Source organism: Elephantulus edwardii, unplaced genomic scaffold (genome assembly GCF_000299155.1).
Source record: "Elephantulus edwardii isolate Elephantulus edwardi_28Jun2011 unplaced genomic scaffold, EleEdw1.0 scaffold00242, whole genome shotgun sequence".
Taxonomy (NCBI): Eukaryota; Metazoa; Chordata; class Mammalia; order Macroscelidea; family Macroscelididae; genus Elephantulus; species Elephantulus edwardii.
The window spans coordinates 504,349-518,354 of NW_006399992.1; positions in this window are offsets into that span (position 1 = coordinate 504,349).

Genomic DNA, 14,006 nt, shown 5'->3' on the forward strand with positions numbered 1-14,006 from the left:
AAAAAAAAAACAAATATGGGCCTTACTGGTCTTTTTAATCACTTGGTTTGCATCTGCTATCTCACCCGTGAATAAGGATGGCAGAAGAATAAACAATGCCTTAGAGTTGTGGTGTTGGAAACGAGTACTGAATATCCCATGGACTGACAAAAGAACAGATATGTCTTTGAGAAAGTGCAGTCAGAGTGCTATTTAAAGGCAAAGTTGAAGAAACTTCATCTCACATGGCTTTGGGCAAGTTGTTGGGAGGGGCTAAAAGGAGAGTCAGCAAAGGTGAGGAAGTCCTTAAGGAGAGTTGGAATCAATATCAGTGACTAGGTCTCAAAGCTTTACATACCATCTACATAAGGAGACACTGGTGACTAGTGTGGAGAGCCTTCCTGTTCTGGGATTCCAATGATGCACATGTTATTTCTCTTGAGGGTGTCCCACATTATTCTTAGTTTTTCTTCTTTTTCCTTCTTTTTTGAGTCTACTCTTTGCTCTAGCAGATCAGTGGTGACAATTCTGTCTTCTATTTCACTGGTTCTGTGTTCCATCTCTTCAACTCTGCTCATGTGTCCCTCCATCATGTTGACAGCATCTGAAACATTGGATCTCAGATTTTGGATAGTGTTTTTTTTTTTTGTTTTGTTTTTCCAGTGCTGCTAATGCTTTGTTTGTTTTCTTTACAGTTTTCTAGATTTTTTTTAAGCTCCTCCTGGTTTTTGCTTGTAGTATCCTGTAATTCTTCAAGTTTGTCTTTCATCCATTGAAAATATTCAGTCATTGTTCTTTTAAATTCTGTGTCAGAAAGTTCCATCAGACTTTCTGGCTTCAGGAAATCCATTGATACTGTGTCACCCTTGGGGGTGACAACTTGCTTTGCACTTGTGTAGTGTGGGATAGCTTGCGTTCTTTGAGACTTGATATGTTCTTGATCTGAAGGCAATGCTCTAGAGATCAGTTGGGCAGCTACCCCACTTGCGTTTTTCTCTGAACTTCTGACTCCAGGGAAATGTCAGTTCAGAGCCTGTGAGAGCAGCCTCTTATTTGTAAGGTAGGTCAAGGTGCTCCAGATTAAAGGCAAGTTGATTGACCAGACATGTAGGCACAGGTGCGGAGCCAAATGGGGTGGGGCAGACAGTGGGGTGGGGTGATCACAAAGGCAGGTCAACCACTTGGGGGACCTCACTCAAACCTCAGCTATCTTGGTATGCTCATGATTGGGGTCCCTACTCAAATTTAAGCTATCCATCTCCCACCCAGTGGTGTTCACTCAGTGGTCCCTGCTCAGTGGCACTTACACAGGTGCCCTCACACAGAAGCCCCTTCCCAAGCAGGGTCCTGGGTCCATCCAAACCAGAAAAGTCAAATTCCCACCAACCCACTAGCCTCTGGCTCATCTGCAGTGTCCACAAAAGTTCAGACAAATTACCACTAGCCAACTTGTTCCTGGGCAGTCAGCATGGCCCAAGAGAGCTCAGCCAAATTCCCACCAATCGGCTCACCCTTGGGTGCTCTCCCAGGCAATCGGTGGTGCCCACAAAAATCTAGTCAGAATCCTACCAGCCTTTCTCCTACCAGATTAGTCCTACAGCAGCTCGGCTGGTGGCTTTGGGCAATGGCTGGATCTGCAGCATGGCTTTCTGTTCCTGTAGCTCTGAAAGGAATTGTTCCAACAAAATTCTGATTCAAAATCCTACTGTCCATGGCTGGCCATGTTTGTCAACTCCTGTGCTGTGTGAAGGACTCTCTAGTGGCCCTGGGGCACCACTGGGGGTGTAGGGCTGTGGTGGGGTGGGGGTACACGGTTGTAGCGCTGCCGCGGAGAGTGGGAGGGGGCGCAGGCATGGGGCTGTGGCAGGGGCATGGGGTTGGGGCACCACCACCAGGGGGCAGGGGGCGGGGCTTGGGCACCAGCAGGGGTTCAGTGCTGGCAGTCTGTTCTCTTTACAGATGTTAAGCTGCCAAGTCACCCATCCTCAGTACACCAGACTGCCTGAGTTGCTCTCCACCCACGTCCTCTAGCTGTCCATATTGCTGGCGTGTCTCATTGTTCAGTATGGAGAGCCTTAAGAATACATAAGACCAACAGGAGAGTGAATGAATATGGGAAGAGACACTCCAAAGTTAAGAGGCTAAGGAGGAAATGAAACAGCAAGAGTTGAATTAAGCAGCCAGTAAAGTTGAAGAAAAATGACAAAAGACTGTGATGTTCTAGAAGTGACCTAGTCCATTGGGAGCTGCAGTAGTAACCCAAAGGCTCAGATATCCTAGTGATTCAAATCCACCAGCAACAGCTACAGAAACCCATTGTAGGGTCAGCTGTGAGTTCATTCTGACTGGACAGCAATGAGTTTGAGTTTGAATATGTTAAATATGTTGGTGTATCAAACAAGATAATGATACACCATTGGATTTAGTAGAATAGATGGACAATGTATATAGAGTTTATTTTTGGTAGAATTCCTATAACATGCTCAGAAATTTTTTTTTTCATTTTGTGAGGGTTTATTCACTGACAACTGATGCATCAGTCATCATTGAAATGATCTGTTACTTCCCTCTAGAGACGTAGTCTGTTGCATGTTGTACTGCTAAATGAATGCTCACTCATGTCTAGCAGTTCAAATCATCTCCAAGGAACAAAGATGTCCTAGTGCAATTTAGAGCCTTGCAAAACCCTATAACAGATCTCTATGAGTTCTATAGCAGTTAATTGGGGTATCTGGCATTAGTTGGGGTTTTTTGTTTGTTTGTTTTTATTATTATACTAGTTTATTTACAAAATTTGAATACATTGTTTTCCAGAACAAATTCTTCCAATTTCTTTCACCCTCCCCATCAAATTATACAACCCCAAGATTAATCTTTCCTCCCACTGAGCATCCTCATCCCTCTGCTTCCATCCCTCCACCTCCCGATCCTCATTCTGGTGTTTTGGTGTGAGTTTGTTTGTTGTTTTTGGTTTGGGGTTTTTTTTTTTCTTGATTCTAAGAGTATATAGAATTGTACTATCTAAATGGGCTGCTAGGAGAACAAACAAAGTCATCCTCAAGAGGGTTAAGCCAGGTAACTCTTTGGAGGCAAGGATTCTGAAGCTTCATCTGACATACTTTGGACATGTTGCAAGACAGGATCAATCCTTGGAGAGGGACATCATGCCTGGGAGGGGGGTGGGACAGTGCAGGAGAGGAAGACCCTCGATGAGATGGATTGATTCAATGACTGGGGTAGGTGTGTCATAGACAGTAAGGTTGGCACAGGATTGAGCAGGATTTTAGGCTTTTGTACATAGGGTCTCAATTAGTTACAAGTGACTTGATGGCACATAAAAACAACAACAACATGTGATTCCAGAAAAATGGGTAACAAAACAAAATTAGCGATGCCTAGTTATAGCAATAAAATAATCTCAGCACATGGTTCAAGTCAGAGTAGAATGTGTGATAGGAAGAGTCCTTTTGCTTTGTTCTATTTTGTATCTCAAGTGCATTCCAGCTTCTGTTGTGAAATGCCATGGAGTCACCTCTTGACTTATAGTTGACTCCTCTGTTCAACAGAACTGAAACTCCTTGCAATCCTAGGCCATCCTTTCAATCTCTGCTATGCATAAGCCCACTGTTCCAGTCACTATGTTTAATTTATAGCAGCCCTGTATGATACAGTAGAGCTACTTCATAGGGTTCCTCAGCTATGATATTTTTTTTCTTTTCAAGTTGTGATTTGAATTAAAGTTTACTGAACAAGTTGGCTTTCCATTCAGTCATTCATGAACATTTTCTTTTATGACATTAATTATAGTTCCCTCATTATAATTATACTCTTCAAAATTCCTTTCTGAAATTATCATTTTCATTGATCTTTCTGTTCTCCAACCCTTTTGCCTTTTGAGTTCTGTTTCTAGGCAAATACTGACATTTTGATCTGATATAGTTAATTGACCTAAGAAGTGAATGCCTGTGTCGTCTTGAGGAACCCACCAATCTCTGTTAAGACCAGGAAACCTGGCACTTTATATAATTTTGGACTCCTCCACCCCAACCCCAACATTTTTCTCTCAAAAAGTTTGGGACCTGTTATTGTGGTCCCTTTTAGATGGTCAGCAGTGGTAGCCTCAAATTTCCTAGTTCTTCTGGTCTCAGAGTCATAAAAATTGAGGCCCAATGATTCTTTAATCCTATAGACTTATTGTTTCTATATTTGTTAGTTATTCTTCAATTTTCTTTGTTCCAGGTAGTAAGAGACCAATAATTGCATCCCAGTCACCGAAGTTTGGTGTAGACCATTGTCTTTGCTCACTGTATTTTACTTATTGGCTTTGTTGAACCCAGAGTGTGATATTCTTAAAGTTGTTGAGTGCTGCTGAATCACTTCCCGCTCATAGCAACTTACGTAACAGAGTAGATCTGCCCCAGAAAACCCCGCCTAGGGTTTTCTTGATGGATCTTTACAAAAGCAGATTGTCAAAAGTTATGGGTTAATAAATAGAGTAGAATTTACTGTGAGTAATTAATTATAAACAGAAAGGCACTAAAATTCTTCTGTGGAGGGATTGGAGAAATTATTTTAAGGAGATTTATATAAATGAAAGAAATAAGAAACTGGGCTTGCACCTAATTTTAGCAATATTATTTTCCAAAGAAATGTAGAAGATGATATCTTTGAGAGGTAAAATTATGTGGAAAATGAAGCTGTCAAATGATTTTTGTTATGAGTACTTTTTATAGAGGAAATACATATGAGTTTTTGCAAAACGAAGGCAATAGGATGTAAAAACCTGTATTATTTGAATTAGAATATCAGAAACCGCTTGATTCAATTTGAAATGCCCATTTCCAAAGATGTCCCTAATTGGATCAGCTAAAATCTTATATAATAACATGGAAATTGGAATTGGAGGAAGAATAATGATAATTACATTTATTAAATAGGAAAAATTTTACATGGTAATAAAATTGTGCTCATTAATGTTTGAGAGAAAAACTACTTAAATCTAGTAGTGTATTTAGAAGTGCCTTCCTCATCTTGAAATAACTCTTGAAAACGTCACAAATTGCTTGGAAAATACAGTGATAATGAAAGAAAAATCAAGTGTACTTACTGCTAGCATGTATGATTTTTTCAGTTGTTGTTCGATGGGTTCGAGTTGACTGCAACTCATAGCAGAAGGAACCCCTTGTTCTGTACCTTCCTCACAGTATCTGCTGTGCTGTAGTCCATTTTTGCTGTCACTGCCAATTCATCTCATTGAGAGGTTTCCATGTCTTTGATGATCCTTTTTCTTCCAAGCGTGATGTCCTCCAAAGACTGGCTCTTTCTGACAAGGTGCACAAGGTATGAGGGGAACAGTCTCACCACCTGATTCTAAGAAACACTCTGACTGCACTTCTTCCAGGATAAATTTGTTTGAATTTGAGTTTGACTCTTCAGAGGTACTGAAATTTGTAAGGAGAAAAATTAGGTTTTGTCAATCATGCAAGCAAAAGCTTCATTTGTCCCACTTTAGTTTGGGAATTTTTAAAATTCACCTCTTTGCTCTCTCACTGATTTAGTTTGTTTTTGTGTTTTTGGTTTTGTTTTGTTGGGAAGCCTAAATAAAGTATGTGAGAATTAAACTTCTGTAAACATACATTTGGAGTATACATGTGCACTTATTTGGAACACTGGCATGTACACGCACCCACTGCCGTCAAGTTGACTCTGACTCATAATGCCCTTATAGGACATCGTGTCCCTTAGTGTTACCAAGACTCTAAATCTTTTCATTTCCCTTTCTCTAAAGTGAACTCAGATTTTTTTCTGTGTACTTTTTTCTTCATTCATTTTATTATTTCTAGTTGAAAGTTTACACAGTGACTTGGGTTCCCATCTAAAGTTTTTATGCCAATTATCCTCTGCAGTGTTTCTGATTTTCATATGTGTTATCATTATCATTATTTCCATCCTATTTAATTTGTTCCCATTGTTCAAGCTGTCAGACATCCGTCTTACTGTCTTACCCTTGCTTTTAGGTAAGTGTTGACCATTTGGTTTCATTAGTTAATTGTTTAAGGGACACATTACCCATAGGAGATATTGTCTATTATATATCCCAGTCTATTATTGGGAGCTCTGGTAGCAAAAAGTTGCGCTGCAATCCTGAAGGCATGTGGTTCGAGACTGCCACTTGCTCTGCAAGAGAAGTATGGGTAATCTCCTATGCGATTAACTGCCTGTGAAAACCCACTGGAGGGCCAGCTGTGGGTTGGTTCCAACTCTGTGGTACACAACAACAACAATCTATTATTTGACTGAAAGAGCACCTCCCAGAGTGATTTCAGTTAGAGTGAAAGGGGGTTTTAGGATGACATCTTCAAGGGATCACTCAGTCTCTATCATTGCTGAAGTCTGGTCTTTTGCATTGTATTATTTGAGTTTTGTATATTTTTCTTCTATTTGAATGCGAGTCTCCTGGTTGGATGGTTGGTTAGCCATGGTAACTGAACATCATCTTGGTCTTATGTTCTCAAGTTAAAGGAGATTATGGTTCTGATTGGGCTAATCTTTATTGAAGTAAATTGCCACATCTTTCTCCCATATTGTAGCGTAAACCACCAACTTTAGATTAGCAGCCAAGAATTTTAATGACTGTGTCACCAGAGTCAACTTAAACACACAATCACCAATTCAAACCCAAATTCCCTTCTTTTGAGTCAATCTTCCATTGAGTTGGACGCTGTAATCTTTAGGAAGGAGATTGCTCTTCTTTCTCACTCTAGCTGGTGGATCTGAACCTCTGACCTTTAACTAACTAACTATAGCAGTGCAGCATGTAACACACTGTGGCACTAGAACACCTTTATACACCTACACATACTCATAAAAAGTTTATATACAGTAGGAGTTATAAAATGAAAAGAGTGAGTCATCTTCAGTGGATCTTTCTCTAAGTCTTAAAATGCTTAACTGTTGTTATTATGTGCCATTGAGTTGCCTGTAACTCATAGTGACCCTATGTACCTGAGCTCTAAAACATGCCCTATCCTGAGCCAGTTTTACTGTTTCCAACACACCTACCCCCATAACCCCAGTCACTGTGTCATTCCATCTCATCAAGGGTCTTCTTTTCCTCTCTCCCTCCACCCTTCCAAGCATGATATCTTTCTCCAAGGACTAGTCCCTTCTGGCAGCATGCCTAAAGGGTGTTGGCAGAGTTTCAACCTCCTTGATTTCAAGGAGCAGCTTGGCTTCACTCTCTCCAGGACATATTAAGTAGCATAATATACTTGATTTTCTTAGATTCTGTAGGGGTTTTGTTTGTTTGTTTTCCATATTATGGAAATAGTATCTGTGTGGCAAATTAGCAACAGACTCACCTGTTGTGCCTAACCAACAAAGACTATGGATAAAGAAAGAAAATTTTACTTTCTCTCCTAGTGGTTCTCAGAGTGTGGCCCATAGAACCTTTTTGACCATGAGGCCAGAACTATTTTATCGTAGATAAACAGCTGCCATCAGTTTGACTCCAACTCAAGATGTTCTTATTGCAGTAGAATAAAATGTTACTTACCCTACATCATCCACATTAGCTGCCCTCATCCACATTAGCCCTCAGCTTCACTTTGTCTGATGCCATTCTCCAGTGGCTAATCCATCTTGATGGCATGTCCAGAGTAAATCAGTGTTCTGTGTGGCTGATTTTCCAAAGCAGATCACCAGTAGATTTTCCTAACCTCTCTTAACTGGAAGCTGCACAGAAACCTGTCTACCCTCAGTGACCCTGTTGGTATTTATAATATCAGTGGCATAGATTCTGGTTTTACAGCAAAACATACATCACTACTCTAAGACAAAGTAATAGTGGATTTTATCATACTAAGACACTATTTATTGGTGAGCTCTGCTGGCCTAGTGGCAAGAAGCTGCACGGCAATCCCAGAGGTGCACAGTTCGAATCCACCAGATGTTCTGCTGGAGAAGGAGGAACAATCTCCTCCTATACCAGTCAGATCTGATTTGGTGGTACACATCATCATCATCATCATTGCTACAGTCTAAGAAAAAAGATACTATTTATTGTCTTTTTCATTGATAGTATCTGAACCATCATGGATAAAACCTCTGACACCTTAGCTTGAATCATCATAGTGGTACTAGACTGGATTATAAATATTATATTCTTCCTTGATACACTCTTGAAATAATAATAATAAAAATATAGTTTTAATATCCTTCTTGAAGCAATTAAAATTCTTATTGGTAACTCATCCCACTAACTACATGTTGGATTAATATATCACGTGATGAAATGGAAATAACACACATGGCACATTTGCTGCATAATCAAGTTCAGTAGTTGTTTCAGGGAAAAGTTCTTGTAGGGTTGTTGGTTGCAACTTGGATTAGGTAAATTATATTATACTATTTTTCATTTGAACAAAAATTTTTCATGTAAATAATTGATTTTCATAATTTCTCAAAACTGACACTTCAAGAAAATGAACTCAATGTTTGTGGTCAGTGATAAATCTAAAATTTTCAAATTATAATTTTGGGTAATTTGTATCCACCACTGTGAACTTTGCAGCTTACAAGTACTGTAAAACTTTTCTGATGAAGGAAATGTTGATCTTAATGAGTGAGATTTTAAATGTCATTAACTGTGCCAAAATTGGGAAGATCTGCAAAACTTAGTAAGCCTGTGTTTTCAAAATGACCAAATGCAGGGTGTTATAAATCTTACATGAATAAAAGATCCATTCAGAGTACAAGATAGAATAATGGGTTTTAATATAATAAAGTTAGAAAAGCTCATTGAGGTAGTTTTTGGATTTTTCTATTGCAATTAACTTGTGAAGGTTGGAAGATTATCAAACACAAATATCCACAATTCATTGGAAGACTAAAAAGTACAATCATAATGCTTCTCAGAAGTTAGGAGGGTGAGATCGTGTCTCACATATTTGGGACATACTTTTCAGAAAAGACCACTCCTTGGAGAAAGGTATCATGTTTGAAGTGAAATAGGTCCATGGAAAAGAGAAAGACCCTCATTGAGATAGATTGATACAGTAACTACAAGAATGGACATAAATGTAACCGTCATTGTGAGGATGGTGCAGGAAGCTAACAATGTTTTATTCTGTTGTATATAAGGTCTCTCTGTGAGTTGGAACCAACTTAATGGTACCTAACAACAATAACAATATTGAAAGACTGATAAAATATTCCCTATTTAAACCACATATCTATGAGAGCCCTAGAGAAGCTCTGGTGGTGTAATGGGTTATGGATTGGGCTGTTTACTGAAAGATCAGCTATTCAAATCCACCAGCCACTTCTCCATAGAAAAATGAAGCAATCTCTCCTGTTCAGATTTATAACCCTGGAAACTGGATCAATGGTCACCATGAGCCAGAACAGATGGCAATGGGTTTTATTGGTGTTATCTGTCTGAAGCTATGCTTTTGTCATAAATTTCAGCTACTCTATCACAGCAAATCAATATATAAAAAATCCCTGGTGGCACCATGGCTAAGCATTTAGGTGCTATCTACAGGACTGCTGATTCAAGACCAGCCAGCACCTGTGTGGAAGAAAAACCTGGCATCCATAAAGATGACAGCCAAGAATAAACCTACTCTGTCACATGGGATCACTATAAGTCAGTGTGGTACAATGAATTACTATGTAATATGATCTTTCCATTCTAACCTGTTTGTCTATGCTTAAGACTACTTTCAAGGATTATTGTATTAAGGAGATAAAATTAGAGAAGGATACAAGCCCCATACTATTAGAAAGTATTACCAAAGTGCTGAGAGTGTAGTTTATATGTCTCTGAGTTCCTATATAAAGAGACATTCGTAGCAGCTCCATGCTTATTTGCTTGGAGTACTGCATCTAACTTGATATAGCTGCGCTGAAAGCCAACAACCTCAGCCTGCAGTCTTCTAGCCCATCCTTCACAGTCTCTGAGACCACACACATCAGCCTACATCATCCACAATCATGTGAAGCATTTCCCTGATAGTTTTTTTTTTTTTCGCTTCTGTGAGATTTCCCAGCAAATCACAGAATCCAAAGACATACACAAAAGTAGGGAGATTAAAGGGAGGAGGAACAATGGAAATCAGAGATGATGGAGTGGTACTAAGCATTATAAAAGAAATTATTCATGCAGTTAGAAAAAGATTCAGTGACACCTAAACAGTAACAATGTATCTCACTGTAGAACAGATGATGAGTATGTACTTGAAACAGCTTAGTGTAGAAAACATTGGAGAATCCTGTTGTCTTCTCATAAACTAGCTATTACAGAAGTTTTAAAAAAAATGTAAATCAGTGTGACAGTTCTCACTAATTTTTATATTAAGTTGTTGTTCTTAAGTGCTGTCAACTCATAGCAACTCTATGAACAACCAATCTGAACCCTCCCCTATGCTGGACCATCCTCACCATCTCTGACATATTCAAGTCACTGTATCAGTTCATCTCCTTGGAGGTCTTCACCTCCTTAAGGGTCTTCACCTCCTTCACTGACCCTCCATTTCATTCATTGTTCAAACTTCAACTGCATAACAAGTAATTTCAAAATTAGGCTTGGATCAGGTACACCATAGTCTTCAAACTGACACCATTGCTCTTCAACACTTTGGAGAGGTCCTAGGCAGAAGACTTTGCCAATGCAGTATGTTATTTTTAATTTCCTGGCTTCTGGTGCCAAGGGTATTGATTGTGGATCCACGCAAGATGAAATTACTGAAAATTTCTCTCTCTTCTCTGTCATGATGTTGCCTATCCACCACCAGATGTTGAGAATTTTTGTTTTCTTTATCTTGAGATGTAATCTTTCCTGAAAATTGTAGTCTTTGATCCCCAAATATTTAAAGACCTAACCCCCTTTCCATAAGCAAGTTTAGGCCATCTACATAATACAGGTTGCTAATGAATCTTCCTCTGATCCTGATGCCACATTCTTCTTCATGCAGTCCAGCTTCTTGAATGATTTGTTTTGCAAATGAATGAATATGGAGAAAAAATAGATCCCTGATGCATAACTTCCCTGATTTTAAACCATGCAGTGTTCCCTCGCTTTGTACAACTACTTCTTAGTCTAAGTTCAGGATTTTCATGGGCACAAGTAAGTGTTCTGGGATTCCCCTTCTCCTTAATGTTAGCCATAATTAGTTATCCACACAGTTAAATGCCTTTGCATAATCAAAAAAGCATAAACACACAACAGTACAGCTCAAAGGTTTCAGTTCTTCTGTCATTCTTATTCATTGTCCATTTCTCAGATGCATAACAAGTGATTGAAAAGACCATGGCCTGAATGAACCTTAGTCCTCATACTGACATCATAACTCCTCAATAGTTTGGAGAGGTCCCTAATTACAGGCTTTCCTAGTGCAGTACAGCCTCTTGATTTCCTCCCTGCTGATATCAAGGGTGGTAATGGTAGTTCTAAGTAAGATGAAGCTGTTGACAGTTTTAGTCTTTTCTCCATCTATCATGATGTTGCTTGTGGGTCTAGTGATAAGAATTTTTGTTTTCCTGACATTGAGATGCAATTCATATTGAAGGCTGTGTTCTTTGATCTTCTGCAACAGGGCATCAAGCTCTCCTCACTTTCATCAAGCAAGGTTGTGTTATCTGCATAACAGAGGTAGGTTATTGATGAGTCTCCTTCCGATCCTGATGCCACATTCCTCTTCATAGAGTCCAGCTTCTCAAATAATTTCCTAAGCATACAGATTGAATGGGTATGGAGAGAGAATTCAAACCTGACACACTCCCTTCCTAATTTTAAACCATGTAGAGTTCCCTTGCTCTGTTAGCACAAAGCCTCTTCTTCTAGGTATAGATTTCACATGAGCACAATATAGTTCTTTGGGATTCTTATTCTTTTCAATGTTAGCAATAACTTGTTAGGATCCACACAGACAAATGCTTTTGTATAGTCAGTCAATAAAGCATAAATAGACATTCTTCTGGTAATCCTTACTTTCAGCCAGGATCCATCTGACATCAGCAGTGATATTCCTGGTGCTACAGTCTCTTCTAAATCCTGTTTGAACCCTGACAGTTCCCTATCCATGGATGGTTCTAGCTGCTTTTGATCTTAAAAAATATTTTGCTTACATGATACTGAAAATTTCTGTCTCTTCTTCATCTATCATGACGTTTGCATGAGAATGAAAAACAGAAGAGGAGTGGTGTTACATTCATAGTAAAAAAGTTAATTTCAAGTTCAGTCCTGAAATACAATGTTGTGAATGATCGGATATTATCCATACACATGCTAGAACGATCCATTATTATCCAATTATACGCTTCAACATCTAGAGCCGAAGAAGAAGAAACTGAGAATTTTTACAAAATTTTTCAGTCTGAAATTGACTAAACATGCAGTCAAGATGTGTTAATGTTAATTGATGACTGGAATGCAAAATTTGAAAGTAGTGAAGAAGAAATAGTAGTTGGAAAATATGGGCATGGTGATAGAAATGAGACTAGAAATAGAAAAATTTAATTTGGTATTTTCAACTATTTATTCATTGCTAATACCTTTAAAAGACACAAATGGGATCTTTACACATGGATCTCACCTGATGGGCTTCATAGTAATCAGATTGACTACATCTGTGGAAGGAGTCATTGGAGAAGCTTAGTATCTGCAGTCAAAAGGAGGCCAGGGGTAGACAGTGGGTCAGACCACCAGTTACTCATGTGTATGTTCAAGTTGAGGCCAAGGAAAAAGAAAAGTCATGAAAACCAAAATATGGTTTTGAATTTATTTCATCTGAATTTTAAAATCATCTTAAGAACAAGTTTGAAGTATTGAACACCAATAATTGAAGTTGTGGGATGATATCAAAGATATCATCCATGAAGAAAGCAAAGGGTCATTACAAAGACAGAGGAGAAAGAAAAAACTGAAATGCGTGTTAGAAGAGACTGAAAATTCTACTAGAATGTTGAGGAACCAAAACAAAGGGAAAATATGCTGAAGTGAAAGAGCTGAGCAGAAGATTTCAAAGGGCAGCTTGAGAAGACAAAGCAAAGTATTAGAATGTGCAGAGAGTTGGAATTGGAGAATAAAAAGGGAAGAACTCTCTCCTTATTCCTTAAGCTGCAAGAACTGAAAAACAAATTTAAGCCTCGAGTCACAATACTGAAAGATGCTGTGGGAAATTTATTGAATGACCCAGAAAGCATCAACAGAAGATAGAATACACAGAGTCACTATACGAGAAAGAATTGATTGACACTGAAAAATTTCAGGAAGTACCGTAGGAACAGGAGCCCATGGTGATGAAGGAGTACGTGGAAGATGCCTTGAAAAACATTGGCAAAAAATAAGGACCCAGGAATCGATGGTACACCAATTGACTTGTTTCAGTTAATGGATGTAGTCCTGGATGTGCTTATCAGTCTCTGCCAGGAAATTTGGAAGACAACTGGCCATTGGATTGGAAGAGGCCCATATTTGTTCCCATTCCCAAGAAAGGTGATCCAACTAAATGTGGAAACTAACAAACAATATAATTACTATCACATGCAAGCAAAATACTGGTGAAATTAATGCATGCATTTTTAAATTTAATTTCTAATATTGTAAAATACTACAGTCCACATAAACAGAGTACAGTACACAAAAACAAAAGCTTTTTGGAATCATTCTCATTACATTTTAGAGTGTGCAGATATCCTGAGGCTAAATAATTTGCGAACAATTGGTCTATATTGATGCCTTTTATCCCAGAAATTGTCATTCATTTAAGGGACTCAGATCAGTTCTCTTTGGTGTGCCCAGGAATTTATCACAAAAGTTACAACAACAAGATCTATCAAAGCATGATTTGTAAACCACATAATATTCAATAGGCTACTTAATCACTGTCATTACAGTTGATTGGGGTCACCCAAAGCTGCCAAAGTGAGTATTGCTCTATGACTATGTGTCTCAATCCACATACTTATTTAATCAACAGACAATAATATTTCATTTCCTGTTGTTGACAAGGCACCGTGGTAAA